Below are 27,133 nucleotides of genomic sequence, written 5' to 3'. Positions count from 1 at the left end.
TTATTACTTAATTAGTTATTAATAAAAATACGTAATAAATAATAAATTGTACGTGTCGACAAAAATTTGTAAGATAATGTACGTATAATATCTATTCTCTCTGGTCAGGAATGCAGTACAACTCAGCAAAAAATTTTATCGAGGAAATATCGTAAAAATAAAAAATAAAAAAATACTGATAAAGCTTCGTTGTTGTCGTGAGGTGAGAAAAAATCCAAATATCGTCCGTCACGTTGTCACCCGATGGTAGGATGACGGTTCACTAGTCATAAGAATCATGACATGACCGTACGCGATGGAAATAGTTTCACAGCCGTTATCGTTCGTCCAACTTAAATCCATTAAAAGGTAACAACTTTATTCGATTATAATTATTACGCTATAATTAATATTCTAATAAGTTTTGTGAATACCCTAACCTCTTTATTATTAAAATACATTTTTATATACGTGAACGTGGGCGTATTATACCTGACATCGGTAGATTATTTTTGTTTTTTTATTACAGAGCAACAGTGGTTGAATAGAAAAAGGACAATGTTTAGATTTGTTTGAACTATGTCATTACCCCCTATAGGCTATAATATAGTCGTATCGATTATAATGTAAATTTTAAATTACTAATGATGAACATTGAACATAGATAATATTAATTATTCATTTAATAAAAATTAATTAATAGTTGTCATAATTTTAATTTTACTTGACTGCACATGTAAAAATTTAATAATAAACCTGTAAATATAGTACATATTTAATTATTTTTTAAATACATTTTTAACTTAAAATAATAAAACTATTTTACTGTATATTATTATACTAATAAATTGGAAATACGTGTAAATATTTTTTTCTTTCAATATTTATTGAACAATTTGATATTGATAGTACCTAAATTAAATAGTTAATTTTTTCTTAGTAGTATAGAATATATTAATATACCAGATATTATATATTTACAATTTTTTTTGTATTTATATAATTCTTATTTTTACAATAAAAATATGACATTTAAACAGAATCTTCGTCCTTAATAAATAAAACGAGAAGGTATACTATAATAATTGTCTATAATATGTAAAAAATAAAAAGTAACTCCAACATCACTCTCAATTAAAGCACTAATCGGCAGTCATCGATATCGCTACGATATAATATCTATTATATTAACATTTTAATTCATATCTGGGCTCCAGGTATTTCCTAATGTACACATTTTTACACAAAATTATTACTATTTTTAGTTAATATGAAGGTCCATTGGATAAAATTAAAAGGTAAAGGTGAATAGTATACTAATTTTTAATGCTAATACCTTAAATCAATTGTCTTAAATAATAATTAAAAATCTTGGACACGTACTTGACGTACTTCTGTGGGTCAAGATAGATTATCGGACTTATTAATTATATTCCTCATAAGAGATAATAATATAATAGTTAATTATGAAACTGTTTAAAATAAATATGCTAAAAACAAGAGTAAATTACAGTAATTAATTATAAATGAGGAATGTGAGGACTGAGGGACGAAGGACGCGGGTTTGTTTTCTCTAAAATTGGTTCGGTATGCATAATAAGCCTCCTAATATTTTTGATTGAATTGGTCACTTGACAGTCATACAAACTGCTGTCTACTGTGATAGACAGTTGTTGATGTGTGTTTTATATGCACGAGCACACGTGTTAAGAATAATCACTGAATTTCAGTGGTGTAAATTGGACACAGGTACTCCGGTCATAGATAAAAAACTATATTGCTTTTAGGCGGATTTTACACGAATCCCAGGTCCGTAGTACGTGTCGAAAGTAAAATTAACGAAAAAGAGTAAAAATTAAGTCACGTCAGTGCAATGGGATAAACAAATAAAAAACATACGTCGCGATCTTTTCGCGGTAGGTCATTAATATTAGTCATTATAGTCATTATAATACTCATTACTCATAAGTCAAAACGGTCATAACTTATTATTGTCCGTTTCGGACAGTGATCTGCGCGCGCTACGACGGCGGTCGTACGCTACATTATAGTCTCATTAACCTATATCGTTGCGAATAATTACAATACTCGCGTGTTGTACGAATAACAACAACAACAAGTAACTGAGTGTAACAACAATAAAAACAACGGCGACAACGCGATCGTCAAACCAGACACATCCGCCGACGACGACGCCGCCGCCGAAGCCGTCGCACGCACACTTTCCCTATCAAATTCCTTCAGTTTTTATTTATTATTTCTCATCTCCAATGATCTACATCTGCGTCGCGTTCCCTCCCTTCGTCCCGCCACTGCGACTGGTCCAATCGCTGACGGCGTCACGTTCACTAAAGTCGAGCGTGCGCGCGCTAACCGTCGGCGGCGGCGGCCGGAGAGGGGGGGAGACGGCCGCGCGGCCGCTTTCCTTATATGGCGGCGTCTCCGGGACGGCGGCGGCGACCGATCCGCTCGCGTCCAGATCCTTACGCAGACAAAATACGCCGTCGTCGGTCGCGACGTTTGCCAAAACCTCAATGTAAATACCGTCCACGCACTTGTTGCGCGATGGCGGATGCAAACGACTTATCGGAAAAGACGTTTTTTAGTATCGACCTAAACTATGTCTAAATTATTACATTATTAACATTTTTGCGTTATCGATGCCCAAAAAACCCCAAAAAATCTTTTCGCCGCGATAGTAAGGCGACATAATATATAATTATTTTTTTGATCGTCCCGTTGTGAAAACTCTCCCCGGAGACGTCTATTCGTTCAGGGGGGAGTGTCCCCCCCGAAGCCGAACGACTAATACAGACCGAAGTGAGATGGGAGCGTGCGGACGGCCCCAGCTGTTAGAGAACCACCGCCGACGACGACGCGTTCCTTCGTACGCACACACTCGCCAGCGCGTTTATTTTTAAACATCGCGTAAATCTGAGGCCGCCACCGCCGCCGCCGACTTAACGACACAGCACCGACGGCGACGGTGTATTGTGTTCGCTCGAGAATAATATATTATCGTCGCCGTCGTCGGGCCACCGGTGCAGCAGCTGCAGAGCAAGGCCCCTTTAGCGCGCGCGCCAACCAACTTTGTGTGTTCAGGCGATCAGCACGCGAACAGTCCAGATATTGTTTTTAAGAAAATCTGCGCGTAAGCAATCCCGTTTGACGCGATAATCCCTTTTCACGCGCAATAACCGAATGCGGCAACGTGTGTATGATGTGCGCGTGTGTTTTGAGTTAACGCGGCACATGTACCCGATGTTCCGCTGTGGTCGTTAAACGAAATTTATTGCGAAGGAAACTAAATAAAAAAATTTTATGAAATCTCCCGAGTTGCAGAAACTTATACACTTCTATCACGGGTTTGGTGGGGTTTCGTAGTGCCTCTAAACTTTCATGATCCATCATACTATTGTGTTATAGATTAACTAAAAAGAAAACTCTAATAAGCTAATACTCTGTCCATAACAGATTATTTTGTTCAAACAGATAATGAAAATATTTTAGTTTTAGGTTGTGTGGCTTATACAATTTTAGCCTTTAGTCAATATAATCCATAGTAAATAATGCACTTAAGTATTATTAATACAATTATTAATGAAAAATAAGTTTGAATTTTAATAATTGCTTTCACAACTTAAAATTAATGGTCATTAATTGTATAAAAAATATATTTTAATGTGATGTACTTTTATCTAGAATCTTCAAGAATTAATTGAAAGAGACATAGAGTAGTTCTTTTTCTTTATATAAACCATTGTATAAAGAGTAATATAATATGTGTAGCATAAAAAGTGCAGTATCATCATAAGTATTAATCTTAAATACAACTTCGATTATTAAAATTAGCAAATCTTCACTATAGACACTTAATGCATACTATAGTTTAATTGAAATTGTACGCTTAGTAATTAATTCATATATTAATTACACATAATTAAACATAAAATATTTTGTTTTCAATTTTTATCAATAATTATTAATTAATAATTATTTCCTTTAATGGTATTTGAGTTACTTGCTAAATTACATTATTGTTATAGCATTAGACATTATTAATACACATGATTATTATTAATTTAAATCATAATTAATTTAAAATAGGTATAATTAATTAAAAATGTATGTTATCTAAATAATTAAATTACATGTACCTGGTATTTGTAATATACTGTAAATAAAACTAAATATTTATACCCATGCAAATATTCTTTAAATTGAAATTAAAAAAAAATATTATGTTTTAGTATTTATATTTTATTGCTAGGTATACCTTAAAATGTAATAACTAAATTAAGTATAATTCCTAATAATGTATCATAATATTATTATTAATCTTGGATTGAGTAACTTCGTCATTTTAAATATTTATGAATTTTTTTATTAACATATATCATAATATGTCAAGTACTATATAAGTACCTACTGGTATAGGGCTTTTTATTAATACATTAATTTATTATTACCTACGTTACGATTTATCCGGAACAATAACGGTTTTCAAATTAATTTCTTCTAAGTGACAATTTTTTTGAAAAACCACTACAACATTGTATTATAATATTAAAAAAAAAAACGGGATATTATGATTATAAAAATCACGCAATTAGTAATCAAACCAAACTTGCAAATAATATTAATACCTAAAATAAGAAATGATCATCGCTTATGATCAAGCGGTGAAGTTATATTCTTTAAAATTATAATAAAACATATTACATAATACCTTCATGGCAGCTTAGTTGTATTATTCATTAATTTAAAATGTGTTATGCAATACAGTAGGTCACAGAGGTCTATGAATTTTTGGATTATAATATTTCAGCAAAGTGTACGTTTTCCCTGAAGCTAACCTGCCGTGCTAACCGAAGTAGGATAACTCCAATCAACACAATTATTGTGAAACAGCAAATACCGTTTTTTACAGTAAATCAAACCTAAAAATAGCGTTTATACAAAAAATTAATCAAAAACTTATGCAAATATTATTTCTAATTTTAGAATTATTTAAAATTAATTTAGAACACTTTTTATTTCAACTTTTTTGAGTTTTTTAAGAATAAAATTGACTTATCAAAAAATTATAAATTATAAGAATAAATACAGTGATGACCATGAGAGCATAATATTAATATTCTTAACAATATCAGTTTAGTAAATTACAAAATAATACATCAAATAATCATTATTTTTAATTTACAGAATGTGACTAAAGTTTATAATATATCAATACCCTTTTTTCCAACGTATGAATATAAGCCAAAACACGGTAACTCCATTATTTTCCATGCGATATACCGATTTTTTTGCTTAGTATTTGGATTTACCGTGTTTTCACTTACTTATTGGACTTACCGCTTATATTAATCATTTTAAGATGGGTTTTAATAGGAAATACGCAATTTTTACTTCAAAAATTGGTATAAAACCACTAATTTTACCTGTGGAAACAAAAATATATTTTTTACGAAAAGTGGAGTTAATATCTTGTTTTCGTTTTTCACGGCAGTAAATAAAATATAGAGACTAGTAGTGTGCCCGGGCGCACTACGAATTTACTAAAACTCTATCCTACCCCCTTGATTATTTTGAAAAGCACTGCAGTGAATATTTGACCTTTCAGAGTGCCTATAAACTAAATTTAATTTGCTATTAGAAACCATCTCAACATTTAAGATTGTGGCATTTTTCTACTATTAGAATAGTCTTCAAACATAATAAATCAAATCATTCATTGCTTAATTCGGTCATTTAGTCACTAAATTATTTTAAATAATAAAAATATCATACATAATACTGAGTACTTAGGTGCCACATAATATTTAAATATTTTGAAAAAATATTCTAAGTAAGACTTTATGATAGCCGGAGCCAAAAATAAACTAATTTTATTCGACGTTATCACTATCTATAATCTAAATATACAGCTATGTAATTAATAATTAATAGTTATTTATTGTGAATTTTTTAGCGCCTTTTTAGTGTTTACAGTAATTTAAAAAACAATTCAATAATATATCTCAAATTGTATTCTAATTTATAATATTATTATAGGTAATCTATGATAGTGAATAGTGATTGTTTTAACTAATTTAAGTATATTAAATCAATTAAAAGTTCCACTTTTAAAATGTTTGTATAACAAGGCGTGGTGATCATAAATATGTCAAACACTAATGCATAAATAAATAACAACTGACATTTTATATCATTTTAGAAATAAGAATAGCAAATATCTATTTTAATATGTACTAACTGGTAATAATCGTATTAAAATAGAGACAATAGAGTATTATAATTTTAAATTAGATTAAATAATTTGTGAATCAATTTTGTACAATAATCAATAAATAATTATTAATTATAATAATTGTTGTTACAATTTACATAATGCAGATCGAAAAAAAGATTATACGTTAAGTATATCAATTTAAATTCCCAAATAGCGTGCATTTTTATTCGTAGGTTTGTTTTTTCTGGTGCTTCAAACAAGGCGCCTATATACAAGGAGGATTCTAGGGGTTCAAACCCCCTTCTAAATTTCAGGAAATAAGTTTTATTATTTATTAATTTAGTTGAGATTATATAAGTACGAAAATGTACAAACAAAACCCTTCCCCCAAAATATTTTTTTGTGTACGGCGCCTGCTTCAAACAGTCATATTTTTCGATTAGAAATTAGATCTGGAACTTTATGACTTTATAAGGATTTTTTCAATAGTTTCCCTAAGCGTAACGAACAATTACTAATTGATACTAATAACTATAATGATTACTAAAATATAATTAATCAACAATCAACAATTTTGAAATAAATTTCGGAAAATGTGTAATTAATTTAATCTGAGCACCATTAAGAATTTTTTTTAAATATAATGATTTATTTTGCTAGGTATTTATAATATTAATTTAACAAAACCATTCTGCATCAAAAATCGAAGTTACATATTACTTTATGTTTAGTCATATTAAACAAATGACACAAGGTTTCTGTATCCTGTGGGTTATAATTTATACGCATATCTATTAGATCTATTACGTAGATCTATACGAAGATCTCATGAAAGGTGAAACAGTAAGTAACAAACTTCATAATATTTTCAAAGGATCAAAATATTTTAAAATGATTTTACTTGGTTCTTTATTAAAACAAATGAACAAAAAACTGCTGTAGTTATAAACATAATATTCGCGTAATAATAATTTTACATCCCTTTTATATATTAGGCAATGAAATACGAACTTATTGCAATATTTATTTAACTACGTAGTGGTGTTATAATTTGTTTGGGGGCTGGCTAATATTTTGTTTTCAATCTTCCTATTATGCCAATTGTAACCATTATGATAATTTACAAATAATATAATTACATGATAATTATCACATAAAAAAAAATAAAAATAAAAGTTATATATAAGATTATTAAATGAAGTACCTATAACGACACAAGTACTATACTTCTGTATTTGAGTTTAGTACTGCATTTTAAAAGTTTACTAGTTGGTATAAAATATTCAATATAAATTTTGTTAAAAACTTATGTACATTTTTAGGTTTTTATTAGTTTTTTAACAAATTACTAGAAAATCAGTAAGTAGTTATTATTACTAATAATTACTGATGAGAAAGTTTTAATATTGATCTCATTAGTAATTAGAGTATCTTGTACGTGTTCAATTGTTATTGGCGTAGATAATAAATATATATACGTAATAACGTGTAGTATAGAATCAATATGATTTTTGTATTAATAATTAGTATCATAAATAAATTGTAATCAATAATGTAAAAAGCATTACAGCTATCAAAGCTTCACTAAAATGGTTTCATTAGGTAATAACTGAGATTATTATTTCTGATCATTAAAAATAAAGTAGGTAATGTTTATAAAACTATATATAATTACAATATTACATATTATTATAAGCATTATATGAATTTTTTTTATTTTCAATATAAGTAATAAATATTAAATAGTTAAGTAAAAGTAATTTAAACTTTATAGTTAATAATATCGCTGTATCAAGAAACAATATAATATAAAGTAATTAGAATAGGTTAGGTTATAACTTATTATTATTTAATATCACGTTGTTTTTAAAATTCACATAATTAATCATTTACAGATTAATTTGTAGTTTCATTTATAAATTATATAATAAAAAAAAAATAATGATATAAAATAGATTATTTTTGATCATTAATAGCTGTAAATGGCTTTTCACATTTAATGTATTTATATAAATATAATATTCTTTTAAGTCTTTTGATACAAATGATTAATTTTGTAACTTTATAACTTTAATTTAGGGAAATTTAAATTATTAAATAAAAATATATTTACAGCAAACAAAGGTGATTCTTTTTGATAAAATTAAGTTTGTATCATCATAGGACATTCATTATACTATGTGTAAAATCTGCTGTATTATAAAATATGATAGTGTTAAAGTATAGGTAATAGGTATTATGTAGAACCTTTAAGTAGCAGGTACTAAATACTCTATAATCAGAATCGAATGAATACATTATAGGATCAAATGGGATATAAGTTTGGTGAAATCAATAATTAATTATTTAATTAATCCACCTATGTCTTTGTGAAATTTTATTTCATAATAATATAGGTATTATGGATGTATTAGTAAAAATTAAGAATTTAGTTCAATATTATATTATACAATGGAGTACTATGTAGTATTATGTTTTATACTTTTCAGTTTAAATGTGTCAAAACATTTAGTAGGTAGTAGGTAGTTACAAGGTACTTACTTATAATATGTTTATGCATGTGTATAATATTATGGGATAATTGTATGAAGGTTATCGTCACATCATTGTAATTTTTCAAACATCGAATGTATATAATATTGTGATAATATGTCATATAATTATTTAATTTCAAGTCTCAAGCAGAATTTTTTTTCTATCGTTTGTTTGTATTGGTTTGCTTACGCCGCTGATATAATATAGGTAATTACATATTGTATCGACACCCATACAAAATATCAGCGTATTACTGTATTAATAGGTACGTATTATTATTATTGATAGATATTCACCTTATTTCTATACCGCAGTGATAATAGTACGTGGCTCTGTGGACTATGGTCGTTTTTAACTACAGCAAAACTTAATTTATTTAAAAATTGGTTAGGCATATTAATTCGTTAATATGTTTGCACGTGATCTAACCATATAGACGTATAATAATGTAGGTAGGTATTACGAAAAACGAAAACTTTTAATGTTAGAATATCGTCAAACTTATATAATAATATAATATAAAGCTATACATATATTATTATATACGAGTATATTGTATAGTTACAAGTACGTCTTAGCCGATGGAGTGACGTCACGGTTGTTATGGTAACAGACGCGCAACAGAAGGACGCGACGCAACCGTTCCGTACGTTATAAATCCAAAGCCGGCGTGAATTAAATCAATTAGGTTTCTTGGAACCTTTAAAGTTTGACTGGGTGGCGCGGATCACGCGCTTGTTCAGATAACGACACGAAATAAACCCATTATCGGGGAAAACGATCGGCCTTTCACGGTATGTTCAGATGCGGCGGACGAGTGCAGCCCTTCTCCCACTACCTAAAATCATTCATTGAAACGTGTATACGTTTTATATTCTTTTATTATATACAACGTGAACGATATTATCATCCTTTGGATTTTTATTTATTTCGATTTTATTTTTTTCGCGGGGGCGACTTACTCGTGAGCGCCTTTTTATTGTGACGCACGCTCGCGTTTCGAATATTGAACACTGCGCACTGTAGTGTAGGTATGTTCATCAAACATAATTTACACTTAGGTAAGACTAATACGGTGTATTTAATATCGAGTAAAATGTGTATATTGATTATTATCCTTATGTATGATTTAATATGAAATTTGACATACGCACTATTGCGCTAATAGTACCTATACATAAATATAGGCTATAGGTACAACTGGATACAAGTGATCAAACAATAATCCACATCGTATTATGCGTTGTAGTAGTCATGCACACATGTTGCAAGTGGTGAATTTAGGCATTTTACCATAGTTCTTCCTTCCACTCACCATCATAGATTATGATATTATATTTTTACAAACAAAATATTCCGAAGGTTTTTTAAATTTTATAAAAATAAGTACCTAATATCGAATTAATTCATTAAATTACGAAACTATTTTTTTTTTTTGTATTCCTCTTATTTTTTCATACGGCGTGTGAATTTGTGAAATTACATTTTGAATATTATTGTAATTATAATCTTTAGTTTTCATATAGGTACTACATATTATAAGATAATAATTTGCATGATGCAAATTTTTGACTATATTATATATTAAGTTAAATCTTTACGTGTTTAAAAGCTGAAAATTACCTAAAATCCATTTGTAACTGAAGTGCATTGTGCATAATATTGTTGATAACGGTAGTTATATATTTTAAGTTATATTTTCTTTAAATATGAACACACCTATAAAGTTTGTATACAATTTTACCAACACCTTTTCTATCTTAATAAAAGGCCTAACTACCTGCAGTTCAGACGGCACAATAATCACAATATTTTGATGTACACAGACAACACTAAATATGTTTGATCTTTCAATATGATTTTAATTGCGAATTACATCTTTTTAATGTCATATTTAAAAAACAAAAGAAACTCCGTTGGTTCCTACGGTTAGTTTTGTATAATATTAATTGTTATTAATTCATTTATTTATGTATACATGATGATATTCTATTGATATTTATTGAAGTAGAAATAATAGACGTTTTAAATATAAGGAAATATTGAAACTTACTGCCTTAAGTTTTGAAAAGTTGCATGTGACAGTAAGTAAACTGATGTAAATACTGTCGTATTAATAGTTATAGATATACTTAGATATGAATTTTTTACATAATAACTAGAGGTTTACAAATGCACCCAACTTACTTACATTATGGGTTCCGACATCTATATGTTTTATATACATCTATTTTTAAACGATGACTATGCCGTAACAATAACTGGAGTGGGAAATCGGCCCCTTTTCCTTCAAAGATTAACGCCTACTGCCCCTCCCAAATATTTGACTGGATTTCCTCATATTTTCTTCTACATAGGCTATGGTTGGACAAAAACAGTGACGTACAGCACTGCGATAGCAATGTTCTGACACCGACCAGGATGAAAGGACGACGTAAGATCCCCATGTACAGTAATAATGACGCAGTGAACCATAAAATAATTACTTTTTACAAGTAGTTACATACCACTAGGGGTGATGAATAGTGAGGGAAAGGCAAGGGCACATGACGAATCAATTTAAAGTATCGTTGATCTGTGATTACATTTTGAGCACAATGCACAAAACACAATTTTTATTTTTATTTTCAAGATGCTATCCCGCATACCTAAATAAAATTATAGAAGTATACGATGCCACAAATTAATGAAAGTTTTAAAGTTATACCTTATAAGTGAATAGTTGAATGACATTTTTAAAATTAATAAAGAGAAAATTATAAATTTTAACTTAGTTGAATATGAGTTTCATTTAAATATTTTCTTTTAATTGTTACTTGGTCACACATACCTAATAAATATATAATATACAGTGATTATGTAAAATCAATTTTTTTTTAAATAATATGTATCTAAATATTTCGCTTAAAATGGTTTTATACTATTAGATACTTCTTATTAAACATTAGCAGTGGTGGCTTAGGCAATTATATGTTTAGGTCAACAAAACTATTAATACACTATTAAATCAAGGAATATCTATATTTGCTTATTTTTATTTAAAAATACTTTTAAAATTACTTTTATTTAAATACTTCGGGTGTTAAAAAAAAAAAAATTATTTGTTATAACATCTATACATAAAATATATATTTATATACATGGTCTTAAATAAAAAAAATAGTTGAACATTGGACATTGGATGTAGGTAAACCGAATGTTGGCGAACTGGGAAATCACTGGCGTAACTAGGTAGATATTTACCCCCACAATCTCTAATGAAAAATCTCGATCTTTACTATATCAATCACGTATACCAATAAAAAATAAATTTCTAATGGATATTATAGTAATTTTTCTTATTTTATTAAACCCTATAGTCTACAACATAAATTTAACCTAATTTCTAAATTTTTTTTCACTATTAAAGTGTAATTTTTAGAATATTTTTAAACTTTTAAAAACTGATTTCAATTTAGGTATCAAAGTAGAAATTTAAATAAAAAATAATCCAATCCCTCGCTGGGAAAGACATTAGATTATGAAAATGTCTTTTCAATTACAAGAAATTAAAAATAATAATTAGCATTATAGTACCTAACGAATTATATATGTTACCTACAACAGCAATTGATAAAGAGTATAACAAAAAAATCATCTTACGAAATTCAAATATGCCCAATAAAAAGACATACTTGTATTCAAAAATATTTTGTTATTGATATAGTTATTTTGAATTTCATGGTATCAGTGAATTCAAAGCATGGTTTACACTTTGCACCTAATCGTTCATATTATATTTCTTAAATTCTTACACACTTCTGATGTATACATTACATTATATAACTCGTACCACTACACAGATCGTGTTAAATAAATATAATACTACAAAATAAAATCGTATAAAACACGATTATGGTTGGATGGTTATAGGGTAAAATAGCATCTCCGAACCCACCACCAAAATATAATATAATATGACCAACGGGGACAGTAATGTATAACTGAACGAATGCATGTCCTATTGTAACGGCCAGTGCAGTTTGCAATCTGGAGTAAAGAGTATAGACCCTGGCATCGGTCTTCAGTGGACTGATTACACACCGAGTACACCAGTTGACACACCGTCCTCGTATACGACACGCAACCCCATCGGCCTGGCACCGATCCAAAACAAAACCCGGGCGTGTGCGCGTCGCTGCAGCCGGTACGTACCGTCGTATCATCAACACTTGGCGTCCGAAAGACGACGCGACTGTGCCCCCGTCGTACTACATCGCAGAAGAAAGCGTCCGTCCATCAGTCTACGACGACGACGAATACGCGGCGGGAGCAACGGAATAATAAAAAATACGAATATAAAAACCGACGACATCATGTGTGCAGTTCATGAGACGCATACTATATAAATATATACGATTACACGTGCGGCCGCGACCCCGTGATAACGCTATGCTCGCGACTAATGTTTTTTTTTTTATTATTTCAACGTACACACTGCCGTATACATACATCACATGTACGTATGATGCATCATCACGCTTATATTATTATTGTTGTAGTAAACTTACTGCGATAAACTGTCGGTTAATGGCATCATATGATCCGATGACGACGTGCGACCGTTGGCGGGGTCGTGAAGATACCACGACCTCGGTCCGGGGTTTTTAGTCGTGTTTCGGCCAAGCGTGTGCGTCTATAATATTGTGCTCGAAATCGCGTCACGGGGGTTGGTATCGGCGGCTGACCGTAAGCACGCGAACAAGAACATATTATAATAGGAGACATATTGTTATTATATTATTGTTATAATCGCTCATCTATGGTCGTCGCGATATTGTATATTGTAATACCGAAGCCGCGCTGCCGGGCTGTTCGCGAAGAACTGGGGGACCCAGCGGGCACGATATCGGACGCGGCGGCCGCGGGGGTTTATTTCAAGACCTAGCACTAACCAATTTATTTATACAAAAGTTAAGTATAGCGCATTAGCGTCTACATGTATACAGTATAACGGTCGGTGCGTGTTCCGCCATGGGGTATAGGAGGACACGAATATAACCCGTCGACGTGCGGTTTTATTTCTGTCCGTATACACACCGCGCGCGCCTCGTCGCGGCCGCGTCGTATATAATATATATTTATAAAGATCGCCGACGTCCGCCAGCCGAACGGATGAGAGCGTCGCCGCTGCCGCGTTTTCGATCGACACTTTCCGATTTCGATTCCATCGCTAAACTACTCTGGCACCCCCCCCCCCAACTACAACCCTAAAACACCGATGGCATTAATCACTACTCACCACGCTATTTTCCGTTGACCGGTCGTAACTCAAAACGAAGACGGGACAACGATGCGAGTTTTGTTTTACCTCAACTCGATGCGTAGGTATATGCGTGTGCTTGTATTCAGCGCCAGATTGAAGTCTCGGAAGACCCGCGGGGTTCAACTATATTAATATGAGAGGACTCTTAAAAAAAAAATTGTTATTTATAATTATTCATTTGATGTATTAGTTTATAGTTAAATATTTTCGGTATTTTATTTAAGTAAAGTTTGATTTAAAATGTAAAATATTTCAAAGTAGTTATGTTGAAATATGTAGGGTGACTAATGTGTTTCTATCTAAATCGAGTCACGAGTAGGTATAAAACTGAGTCAGTATAACGTTTAAATTTAAAATAAACGGGTGCAATTATTAATTTCTTAAAACACTTAAACACTTGACTTTTTGACCAATATTCTCGATAACTTAATATTCAACCCGAAGCGCTTAAAGCAAACTCAGCCTTGGCCCTCGAGGACCCGGTGTAATGCACCTTTTGCACCCCCCCGTTAATCCCAGGACCGCTTGTTCCGAGTTGTGTGCGTGAGTACGACATGTACACGGGCGAGCAGATGTCTTTGGAGGCACGTGTCAACACTATACACTCTGTGCATTATTAACCACTGTCCCGACTGCGTTCGTATAGCCATACATTATTGCGTTATGGTGCAGTGGTGGCAAAATAAAGTTGGGCCACGGCGGTGGTCGCGGGCACACATGTGACTCGGCGGACGGGCAGTGGCGGCAGCGACGACGTGGGTCGCGGCCGTGGTCGTCTCGGCGGGAGGAAACACATGGAACGCGCGCGACGCCAGCAACACCTGTTGGGGCTCGGGCGATTGTTACCATCGCAGCGCGGAGAGGTCAACGGGCCCACCAAACTGCGTTATCCTGCAGTACCACCGACCCTGTTATACACATTATCCGTATGCACAAACAACGCGTCTTGCACTCGACAATCCTGTTGTTGTGTATGCAAGCGATTCCCGTGCGTCTGCTGCACGCCGATCTTTTTATGCGTACAGATATATATATATATTTTACAATCAATTTTAAATTCTTCTAGTTGAATCACGCTCGTGACGACTATTTTATTTAGCAACTATAATAGTGGTAACAGATGAAAAAATGGCTAAATTTAAAAACTAGATTTTACAGGAATGATATTTGGTGGTATATGGAACACCCTTTGTGATGCCACAATTTGGTGGTGGAGTTGCGGAATAAAATAACTGTTTGGGCTATTTGTTGGGAAGTGAATGAAATATCGAACTATAATAAATTAGAATATTATAACAAAATATGTTTATAATTTTACACGTTTAGGTACCGAGTTTTTATAATAAATTTAAAATGTTTAAGAAATTAGGAAAACATAACATCTTATATAATACATGCTTCAATTACAAATTTTCTGAAACTGCAGGTAGTCTGTACCTTTCAGCCCCCCTGAAGTGTACTGATTAGCTGACAGTTTTAAATATCTCATGTAGCAATTGTACTGAAACCCAATGTTTTAGAACTTAGATAATTAATATAATAATAGATACCTAATATTAATACATAATAATATTATTTAGTTCAGAATAAAAAAAAGATAATATGGATTTTATAATGTCTAATAAACTGTTTATTATAGGGAACGCAATTAATTAGCATATCATTTATTAGGTTCATTATAAAGTATCAATAATGTATAATGTATCTATTGTATCATATATTTTAATAAATACCTATTAAAAATTTGTTAATTTTTAAAACAATAACACAATATCAAATAGTTTTTTTTTGTTTTAAGTCCTACGAGACACTCGAAGTGTATAAACCATTTATAAAAGGTTTTTAAATAGTGATAATAAATAATAATAGTATAATTATTAAATTAAGTATACGTATTATAGTAATACTTATGAACAAATTTAATACCTAAATACCTAATTATTACTTATAAATAAATTCTTGTATGTTTTATAATCAAATAAGCAATGAAAGTATAAGTATTTAATAATTATTGAATTTTTAACACATATACGACTATACTTAGACACTTAGTACGTACATTTAATTGCAAATAACTTATAATGTACATTGTATTCATTCTATGCAAATTTTAAGAACCTTCAAAAATAGTTTTGAAATCTAAAATTTAAATAATATTGTTATTATAAGTATAACCATTGATTATAGAATAGTTTGTATTCTATTCTATGATCGATGAATGATATAACGTATAATTAATATTTACTGACCAATAGTTATACAACTATTGGATATTGCCGAATTCACTAAAATATTGTACATATCTATTACTATATTCTATACAAGAGTATAGAGTAAACACAAATATTTGTGTATTATAAATAAATTATGATGTTAACCAGAATATCATATTATTCATATTATCATATAATATATTATTATATTTATAATTGATTCTCGTCTCTCTAGTTTTTCTATATCAGTCATAAGATACTACATAATAATTACCAATATTGTAAGTTGTTACATATTTTTTAATGTCGATTGTTTGCCTTTGAATTGTAAAACGCAGGCTAAACACTAACACTTTTTAACTAAATTAATTTCCATTAAATTATATAATTTTTGTATAGACATATTAAACATTGAACAGCTAGGTATTGATTAAAATTTGTTTTAAACGTCTGTTGTGTACTAGTGTGGTGTGCCAGCTACAGTCGTAAAACTTGAGGTTCTTCGAACCTGTCATTAGATTGAAACTCGTTACCCAAACCTCTGCAGGGTTAGAAAATAATCCACCTGGGTGGTAGGGAGGGTTTCGGGATCAGAAGGGAATACGTACATCCAGTTAGACGGGTAGACCTAACAAGTGCATACCTATCCTTAAGTAGACTTTGGCAATCAAGTATGACAATTAACAAACAATACCTTCCTATGCGTGCTGGCTCCGGACACAAAACTATAAGATAGCCAGTTATTGCGATATGTAAAGTAGGTAATCATAAAAACGGCAATATGAATCGAGTAAATAATATGTTATCACTTATGAGTTATGAGTTATGAGTTGACTATGGTCTATGATTAATGTAATCATGATGTACTTATCAATATGACAATGACTTATCGGTAGTCTGCAGTCTGCACATGCACTATCAAAGGACACAAGACAACGCCGATCGGTGATTCTCCGTGATAAATGATTAATTTAAAATACGTGACTATTTTTTAAGAGGTTATTTTACAAACCTATACATAATACATATATCACACATATTTGACATATTATAATATGCAAGTATAATAAAACTGTATAGACAATTAAACAACTTTGCGTATGAAATTGTTTAAATTCTTATACAAGAAACCTGTGCATTAACTAAAATCTAAATCATATAATATGTGCAGTGCTTTACCTTATTTCTTCGGATACAGATGACGCACGAGTTGCGTTCTGGACCAGATGTGACGAAGTTTGGCAGACACAAATATTATATTTGATTGACAGATTAGTTTCATTGGAATGACGTCGGTCCGCACACCACTATTATATTATGTACGCAATCACGGACAACGACGCGAAAACGATTTAATCGTTAATCAGACCGCGCGACAGACCCGTAAAATACATAAGACGCCTACAACGTGACAAGCGATTTCTTAAAACTGATCGATGAAAAATATCGCATATGATTGCTTCAACCGAGTTTATATACCACAGTCACATTGGCAGAGTTTATACCACGGTCCAATTGCGGTAAACACTTGGTCTATTCGCGACATTTACCGTTGGTCAGTCATGGAAAAAATTTTTTTTATATATTTTGTCACCCGTCTTCCGAGAATTACGAGACGGGACCCCGGGGAGCGTCGAAGTAAGATACACAGTGCTACATAATATTATGTCATTACCTACTATTGAAAACATTATCATTATTACTATGAAAACTTAGTGTCTTTTTACTGAGTGTGATACTGACATACTATAATGTATTTTTATGATTAACAAAATTTAAGTTCAATAACTGTAATTAACTAAATGTTATATATGTTGTGAATATTCGAGAGATATATTATATTACATAATATTATCCTTTTACAACCCTTCAAACATAACAATATTTTATTCTTATATAATATGAAAACGTTAATATAATTTTTACCTGCAATTTATTTAGCCGTGCTTTTCTAGGTATTACGATCGATAATTTAAAATCAGACAATTAATTTAACCGTATTACATTATATTTTAACCCGCTCTCTCTCTTCCCAATTAGAATTATAGTGTATATCACAAGCACGACCACGCATTTATAACACGTGCAATATACATTTCAACAGAGCACGTGGCTTCGATGTATTGTTTGAACAACAGGGTGTGCACGCGAGGAAGGATGAGGAAACCCGGCGAGGGATGGTGCATAATATACATCACATTGCTTTTTCATTTTTAATTAAATATAAATGTAAAATAAGATCCATGCACGATATAGATATGGTGTCATCTCACCTCGAAGATGATCAATGTTATTTTACTCGTACATTAAAAACCAATATTCATAACTCACTATTTAAGATACTGATTGTTAAGTTACTCGATTAAACTAATATTTAATTCAAAAATTTTAACATGATACAAATTTAAAGAAATCAAGAGGCTAATAATAGTAATACTTCTAACAAACTTTTGTAAATTATACAAGAAAATCTTTAAAATTATAAAACTAAAAAATCCGAGTGAATTGGCTACCAGAAATGTTGATTTTTGTTTTACCTATAATCAATAAACATAAGCATATCTACGAAAATATTAAAAATATCGTCATGACTCATGATCCATGGAATTAAAAGTAATTCTATAATACACGATGTATATATATATACTGTATATAGTGTATTATACTTTTGCTAATTAAATAACTAAGAACAAAGATATCTACTTATTAGTATAGATAATACGTAAAAAACAACCTTCATACATTTAATTTTTGCCTGGTAGGTACTTAATATTTTATAATTAATAATCATGATATAATTGTAAAGTGTAAATATTGTGAAAAATATGTACACATAAAAAGTTCCAAAACTCAAAAGTATACATATATTATAATTTTATTGTCCATACACTATACCTATATACTTATAACTTATAAGTTATAATTATTTATAAATAAAAAAGAAATTCTCAAATTACTTAAAAACTCATAAAACGATTGTTCAATATATACACACACATAAATAAATATAGGTATAATAGGTATTACTTCAGATTTCTACTATAACTACTGCTAAATGCTATGACTAGATATATACAATACTATATAATACTACTTCCACACACATTCACCAACAATCCACGTAATTGATTATCGTCTAAATAAATCCTTGAACTGGCTTTGCATGGGAATCGATCCGTTAATACATTAAAGCATTACAATGGTCATTACTATCGTATACTTCAAGGCAATGTCGTCAGCATACTCAAAGTAAATTAATACTGAAACTGTGAGAGTGAAAAGGGAGAATTTTAATTTCAAAATATGTCTAATACTTTTAATAATACAATAATCGTATCCATATATCCACAATACTAATTGATCAATTAACCAATGATGTTCTAATTACTCATAAGTCATATTGGCATATACTTAATAGTCGGTTTTTACAAGGTCCATAGATTTAGATTATAACACATATAATAAGTATGTATATATTACATAGTATACGTATATACATATTACATATACTGGTAGTATAAGAGTAAGATAATAACATAATTTTATAAATCTTAATACATAGGTGTAAAGAAGAATATTGAATATTATTAGGTGATTTCTTATTTTCATTTAATACAAGTATATAGTTTATTAAATATATAACTCATGTTAACAACAACTTTTTTAACATAAAATATATCAACGAATAATATACCTAATATTAAGTATATATAAAGAAAAAAAGACTTACCACATTTTGTAGATACTTCATACTTCTGTCTTCTGTTGTTACCTAAAAAATTAAAAATAAAATAAAATAAAATAAATAGAGATGTAGGTATATAATATATTAGAAGGGATACTTTTAGTGCTTTAAGAATTTAACAATAATCTTAATTCTCCAATGTCACCCTTAGTCATCTCCAATGTGGAAAGCTTCTATTTTATATAAATTTAAATGTATTACTTGATAATAGTTATATAATTTTATTTTATTTGAGATTTAGAATGGAGGTATATTTGTTTTATAATGAAATGAGCTTTTATTCATTAGAAACATTTTCTAGATAAAAAAAAAAAATGCCACAACTTCTAAGTAATACTCTCTATATAAATCAGTTTTGTCTACAATATTTGTAAAGAACCGATTATTTTAAAAAATCACATAGATATAAAAATTGTTACATATTTGCAAGTTTTTGGGGTATGAAAAAATTCGTTTTAAAATTTGACATCAAAAGCACTTACACAAAATTATTTAAACTAAAATATTTAAGTTTTTCAATGATTTCTTTTTATATACTATCCCATTTTATTCACTATACGCTATACTATTACTATTACTACTACAACCACTAACACTCTTTTTTTGACAAATAATCAAACAAAAACAGCCAGAACTCGGGGACAATGCTATTCAATTAAATCTTCATTATATATATATAATGCCATCATGAACCAAATTACATATAAATGTGGTATACCTTTCTAAGCAGATCAGTATTGACTTCTAAGTTATTCCAGAAATAATTGTTACATAAACGGTAAATTGTATTTTTGAAAATTTTATAAAGGGCTCGGACAAACATTTATTACAGGGGCCCGAAATTGTATGTAGGGGTTCCAGTTATATTAGTGGTCGTATATATATAAAAAAATGTAATTACCTAAATGTAATATAATTATTATACATGGTAGTTAAAGACTATACATAGTCAATAGAATAAAATAATTTAGAATGAAGAAAAACTAATAAATATTTAAAAGAGGTCATAGTTTATTAGTTTTTATGATGTACAATTGTAATTTCATGAAACACTTGAAATATACATATTACATTTTAAATATTTTAAACGACAAGTGAAACCAAGTCTTAAACCAATGTGAACATTCAATATTGTATAGTAGAATATTCTTGAACTCCCTACTGATAATTGTATTAAAGCATAGATAATTTAGTTCCGAATCCAAATATGTATTCAAAACTAATATTGGAACATTATACTTGGCGTAGTGATTGAAGTTATGAACTGTATTTTCGACTCAAAATGAATCATGCATTTATGTTTTCATGCTCCTGTCCCATAAACACTGATAATTCATAATAAGTTATTAATAATTTTTGGGTAAACAATATTCAAAACTCAAATGCACCTACTAAACATTTTATTATTATTTATAATAATACTTAAGAGATTATATAAAATTATACAATTACAATTTAAAACTTTTACCCTATAGATATTATAAAATATATAATAATTGTTTACTATATATATTTATTTCAATTTATTTTACTCTATAATTTATATGTTTACAATATCTTCATAATACTCAGTATTCAAGTGTTATTGCGTATTAATCAAATATTAAATCTCAAATCAAACAATATTGTTACTAAAACACGTTAACAGTCAAATGTCCAAGTCAAATTCAGTTACTAGATAATATAACTATAGATATAATACTGATAGTGGAACTGTTATTGTTATAAAAAAAGACTATACGTATTATATGCACTCATATTTTAAATATCTCCTTTATATTTATACAGATAAATAAATTATAATGTATTTAAATTTTGTATTATTATCATAACTAACAATAATTTTTAAATGTCTTTGCGGGCTCATAATAAGTATTGTTTTATTAAAATTTACAAACTTATTGTCTATTATGTATTTATATATATCGTAATAAAGTACATATTATATCATTGATTATAAATACTAGTTACTAATATTTATAAATTATAATCAATGATTGTACTTATGCATGCCATCTATACTTATGTTTTTTTTTTATTTTGAACCAAGATATTACAGGAGGCTATTTGGTAGGATATTTAAGTACTAAAACATTTTTAAATTTTTGTTGATATCACCTTTGAATAAGTACATAAAAATAATAAGAGATTTATCATTTAATTTGAATTATTTTCTAACAATTTTTTAACACAATAATATGTAATCTCATATTGTGTAGTACAATTTATTGTAGCATACTAGTATGCTAATGAAATAATAAATTTAACAATAATCTTAAAAACATAATATAATGGTATGTAGAGTATGCTGCATATTTTAAATATTATTTTTAAAAAGTAATAACTATAATATATATTTTATTATATAAAAATAAATCTAATGTTTTTTAAATATTTATTTGATTTTTTTTTTATTATTAGTAGCAGATTAACCACAAATATAGTTATTACTTATTAGCCATCGAAATTATTATTTTCATATTTTAAGCTTTATTAACTAATTCCTATTTTGCGTTTTAAGCTAGAGGATTAATGGATTATTGGGATTTGGGCATCTTTTTAAGACTAATTTAACAGTAGTTATACATAACTACATTTTTCTAATTACTAACTACACAGGTAATTAAAAATGAACATTATAAAACATATTATAAATAATGGAAAATGGTTACACTTAATAGGAGAATAACGTTAAGGTAGAGAATTTTATTTTATTAATAATTCAATTTCCTTGTAGAGCATTATAATATAATATAGTTAGGTACTTATATCTACTAATATTTACAATAATGTTGATAAAATTAGTTAAAACAAACAGGTAAATTATTTTACGTAAGTTGGCACAAGTACTTTTTTTTTAAATTTTCATCTTAATATTATTTGTGTTAATTTTACACAAATTGGAATTTCAATTTTAATATTTTATTATAACTTATAAGCTTAATAATTTATAATTGCATCTTATAAAAATTATTTCTTAAAAATACTATTTAAAGAAAAATTTATAATTTACATTAATAACTGTAAATTTGGTTTTTGGTTTTATATTATATTTTTGTTTTTGTTTTTTATTTTATGAACTTTTAGGAAATTAAAAAAAAATATATTACAAATTATCAATGTTTTAAAAGATAATAACATCTTAATATAAGACTATTCAGCACTATTTATACTCATGTGGTTTGTGTATTTGAAATGATATATTTTTATTGTTATTTAAAAAGTTAATTTATTACTTACACAAGCTACTACATTATTAATATCTACATATTTTTATCCAATTCTGAGCATATAAGTATGCGCAACTTTTAAAGAAATATTAAAATAATAAATTGAGTAGCGAACTGCAATAACATGTACCTATATAAATCATAAACTCACGTTCAAGCAAATGTGTGATTATAACCAACTGGCAACTTTTGTACTTCGCACTAGGTACCTTTCACTGGGATATGAACTGAACACTAATTAATTCTTATCAATGTTCATTTATGCTGATGAAGTTACATAATCACATACAAAATATGTGTAAAACACATGCGAAACAACAATATTTTGAATAAAAGTATATATTTTTATATCATTCATTGCATCTCTATGCAATTTAACTAAAATAAATTTAATAATTAGATTAATATTTATGAATAGGCTTGCTATAATTTGTTATAATTTATAATAAAAGTATAACCACAAGTGAGATTCCAGAATAGTTCTAAAAACATGACCTATTGACCACGTGTTTCACAAAGGTTATTTTAAAACGGCGTACAATATTTTACTTTCGTCTTGATTCAGATTAAATTATAGGTACCTAGACATGTAGTATAATTACAATTTTACAGTATACTTTTAACATAGATAATAAATAAATAAAAATATTTAACTAATGTGTAATGTGAATTAACTTTAAAGGTTAAAAAACATATATTGAACAATATTTTCATTTTAAAGAACACAAAAGTAGTTAGTTAAATATTTAAATGCAACATTAAGAAATATTATTTTTAATAAAAAAAAATAAAAAAATTCAATCAATAAATACTTATATATATATATATATATATATATATATATTATAACTAATATAACATTATATAATATATTCAGTTTTTATGGTATTTTAACAAAATATAGGTATTTACTTGTTCAATAACTGTTTGTTAAGCAATAATTTAAAAAAATGGAAAACCAAAAAGACAAGGGGTATCTTTTTACACTTTATATAACATGGGCCTAACAAATATTGGTCATATTTCTTTCATATCAGACAAACTGAGTACACTCAATACAATATACATTTCTATTTTTCGGTAAATCGTAATCAAAATTCATGATATAAATAAAACTGAATTGAAGAAATAAAGTCACAATATAAAACAAAATTAAATTCATTTTCTATTACTAGTCTATATACCCTAATTCCAGCTATAATCACGGGTATATGCCATATATTATAGTTAAAGTAAATATATTAGTATATACCTTTACCTAGTTATTCATAACCATGTTCCTATAACAAATTATGAAACTATTTAAACCCTAGGTATACATAATACGCGGTATTAAAATAATTCTTAATTAAAAGAAAGTAATAAATTAAAATAAATTCATTTTCTTAACACTGAATAAATTCATGATATTTATTTAACAAAGTATACGTACGTATTCTTAAAAATTAAAGAATTAATAAATAATTAATATTATATAATATAAAAATATATACTAATATACCCTTTTGTGGCGTTCTGCCTGATATAATGTTGAGCTTACTATTAATATTAAACTTATCTTAAATCCCACCAAAAGTGAAGCCAAGATATCTATTTAAAAAATATACCTATACGTAAATTTAGCCTAAAACAAATTAAACCAAGAAATATAATTGCATAGGAAGAATGATTCAGTAAAATACAAATGATACACCTAAATGAATAATTAACTAGTATAATTCAAAATAAAAAACTAAAACCAAGACTGCACAAGGATAAAAATCGTATAGGAAAGCAATTAAGCTATACTTCAATCCTACAGCAGATAAAATATAATGCTATATGCGGAAATAATAGGATCACTTCTAACTTACACAAGTCCAGTATGGGCATCTGTTACTCCAACGAAATAAAAAAAAAATTAATCCCTCCAAATCAAATTCATAAGAATAAGGTTTTAATAAAAACTTGGTTCATGCAAAACAAACAACTGCATAATTACACGAAAATTGGACAAGATATATATTATTATTTTCTCAACAAGTTATCAATATGGTAAATTAACCAACACAAAAACTTTAAAAATAATCCAAATAAAACCTGAGAAGCTCCCCATTACAAATCATCTGAACTTAACTAAAATCACGTTTTTATAGGTTTCATGTTTAGTCTCTGCTGTGATTGTAGGTAAACTGTAACTAGTAACACTGGGGCCCCTTGGTAGCGTGCTTCTGTATCACTTCAACTCTTCCGCCTAATGACCTTACAAATAGTTCCGGTATTATTTATTTCATAATATTATCTTTCTTTTCGTATTAATATTTAAAAACTTAGTAAAATCTCGATTAATATTGGAATGATACATGAGGCTGTATATAACAGAAATAATATATTTATATATATAATTGTTGTATAAATAAAGAGCTGATACATTTTTATAAATTATTAGTTAAAAAGATTTATTTTTGTTAGAGGTTTATTCTTATAAAGAATACATTTTCAATATACTCGTATTACTATTATATTTTGTTTATCATCATTGAGTACTTTATGGTATTATCTTACTAAATAATTATACAATTGAAAATAAAGTTTAGCTGTATATTTCCATAGTTTATTATTTATGATTGTAATAGGAGATAAAGAAATAAAGAGTGTTTCAACGATTTCAAATAGACCTAACCTGTCAATATTCTAAATAAATTTTAATTTTGTTTTCATTAGGTACCTCAAAAGTTTTAATGAACTTTTTGCGAGGACCGGACCAGACAGGGTCAATTATTCTTTATTACTTTTATTCGAGCTGTTTAAATTTCTAATTGATTCATATAACTTTAGGAAACTAAATTAAAAATTGTATCATTTATATTTTGTCTTTACTCCCTATAAATATAAAGAAGTATTAGAGTATGATACAAACCTAAAATAATAATTTGGAATTTTTCGAAATTTAGTAAAGTAAGTGTAGAATGAGTTTGAACAAATAAAACACATTTGGAAAATTATCCTATATACTACTGGATATAAAAATAATAATTTCACTAGGTTTTGTGAAATCATACCCGGTATGACGGTATAATCAAACTGCCGTTAATACTGGCGTAATATGAAATAAATTATGGTTGTCCGAAATATTACGATATACCTAAGTAATAAAAGAAAATTTTTAATATATTTTAATAAAAAAGTTTTCATAAAATCGAAATCTTCAAAATACCTTTTTTACTTATAAATACAAATATTTATCATATTTTTTTAAATATTTTTATTTAGAATAATAACATCGAATAAATTTGTTCAAGTAGGTATACTTTAATTTCATATTCTTTATTTTTAAATAAAAAACTTATATAGTTATACCTATATGTAAACATATTTTGATATTATTAAGAAAATACGTCCTCAACCCTAGTTCTAAATTATGAGTCTATAACTACTAACTAGAAAAAAATGTGTAGCGGTACAAACGAATTTAGTTCAACCAAAACAAATGGGTTATTAAAAGCTCCACATAAGCATGTATAATATTATATAAAAATATTTTTGTAATATTTTCTTATGTATTAGTTATTGTTATAATGGTAATTCTCTACAGCATATATGTATACAAACTAAATTAAATGTATATTATATATATTAAATAATTATACACTGTATTTGGTAATAACTACTAAGTATTTAGTGTATATTATCCTATATCATTTTTATTCATATAATCTTAGCGAGACATCGATTTCGCCAATATCGACTACGTCATTACATGTATAGTCAACCGATTCTGTCAGCTCCCAATTTTTTACTGTGGTTATCCCATCTCCTTCTTAATTTACACATTTACATTTGACCTAATTATGTAGCTAATATTATTAAAAATAATAATTCAAGTAAAGGTAATTGCATAAAAGTAAATAT

At 28.3% G+C, this 27,133-nt stretch overlaps 1 protein-coding gene and 1 long non-coding RNA gene across 3 annotated transcripts in view; one reads left to right on the top strand and one right to left on the bottom strand.

Moving 5' to 3' along the window:
- Positions 1-27,133, bottom strand: part of LOC114128733 (myocyte-specific enhancer factor 2-like) — a 76,947-nt gene that overhangs the window by 43,494 nt on the left and 6,320 nt on the right. For both annotated transcript variants that reach the window (XM_027993311.2, XM_027993310.2), the window contains exon 2: positions 19,998-20,039. The gene's annotated coding sequence lies outside the window, so the exon portion shown is untranslated. The remainder of the gene's footprint in view (positions 1-19,997; positions 20,040-27,133) is intronic.
- The window catches only part of LOC126549134 (uncharacterized), a 36,364-nt gene continuing 9,564 nt past the window's right edge, over positions 334-27,133 (top strand). Inside the window, exon 1 of the long non-coding RNA XR_007603313.1 lies at positions 334-348. This is a non-coding gene — a long non-coding RNA (uncharacterized LOC126549134). The remainder of the gene's footprint in view (positions 349-27,133) is intronic.

This window comes from Aphis gossypii, chromosome 1, assembly GCF_020184175.1.
Source record: "Aphis gossypii isolate Hap1 chromosome 1, ASM2018417v2, whole genome shotgun sequence".
Classification (NCBI taxonomy): Eukaryota; Metazoa; Arthropoda; class Insecta; order Hemiptera; family Aphididae; genus Aphis; species Aphis gossypii.
The sequence above is the reverse complement of the archived record's forward strand: the minus strand, read 5'-3'. Positions and strand labels throughout refer to the sequence as shown.